A 1010-nucleotide genomic window follows, 5' to 3' on the forward strand; every position below is an offset into this window, starting at 1 on the left:
AAAAAAAGGATGAACATTTAGCATTTGTATCCAGTTTTTTCTCAAGAACTTTCACATTCTTCTTTTCTCTGCTTTGCTTTGCTGCAGCACGACATAAATCATTTTGTTAGAGCTGTCTGCCCAGGGCAAGGCTGGAGCCAGTGATGAACACAGAGCCTTCACCTAACACAGAATCCTATTCCACGAGGTGCAGGTGAAAAGCAGGCACAGAGCTCAGCATCCTGCCATGTCCTTGTCACATTGCTCCAGAACTCACTCAGCCCTTCAGCAAAATAACCCTCAGCAGCTCATGTTCCTTATGGGAAAAAACCCAAACCCAACCCAAAAGTGCCTTCCTGGAGAAAAAAAAAACAAAACAAGGCCCCTTCATATCTAGCTGGTGATTTACAGTTGGAGAAACACAAGGAGAAGCAGCAGCAGAAGAAAGCAGAGCCTCACCAGCTTGTGTCAGCCCTTATTAAGCTATCAGAGATGGGCACCAATGCAAATGCACAGCATAGAAAACTCAGTAAGGAGCATCAATCACAGATTACTTGTTTTTAAACCGCTGAGATCAGTTTATCACCCAATTCCTGGTGGGAAGGAAAACAAAACACGATGGCCACACACAACCCAGGCACAGAACTCTGCTGCTTCCCCAAGTCCCTCTTTAATAAATTCAGTATGGGAGTTACATTAACTAAAAAAATGTAGATTAAATTTTTAATAACTCACTAAAAGCATTTCAATCCTCTACAGACCACACACACTACCAGTTTTTGTGTTCATAAAGAATTAAGCACTTCCATATAGTTCTCTCTCATTTTTTCCCAGCATTGCCACCTACCAACCGAGAGCAGTAAATCTCATCCCTGCACCTTTCCTTTCCCTTTTCTTTCCTTTTTCCTTTCCCTTCCTCTTTCCTTTTCCCTCCTCTTCCCTTTTATTTTTCCTCTCTCTTCCTTTCTCCTTTCCCCTTTCCTTTCTCCTTTCCCATTTCTCCTTTCCCTTCCTTTTTCCTTTTCTTTCTC

At 42.4% G+C, this 1010-nt stretch overlaps 1 protein-coding gene across 1 annotated transcript in view; it reads right to left on the reverse strand.

Moving 5' to 3' along the window:
• Positions 1-1010, reverse strand: part of LOC100543106 (schwannomin-interacting protein 1) — a 22100-nt gene that overhangs the window by 13696 nt on the left and 7394 nt on the right. The window lies entirely within an intron of this gene.

This window comes from Meleagris gallopavo, chromosome 11 (genome assembly GCF_000146605.3).
Source record: "Meleagris gallopavo isolate NT-WF06-2002-E0010 breed Aviagen turkey brand Nicholas breeding stock chromosome 11, Turkey_5.1, whole genome shotgun sequence".
In the NCBI taxonomy this organism is placed as follows: domain Eukaryota; kingdom Metazoa; phylum Chordata; class Aves; order Galliformes; family Phasianidae; genus Meleagris; species Meleagris gallopavo.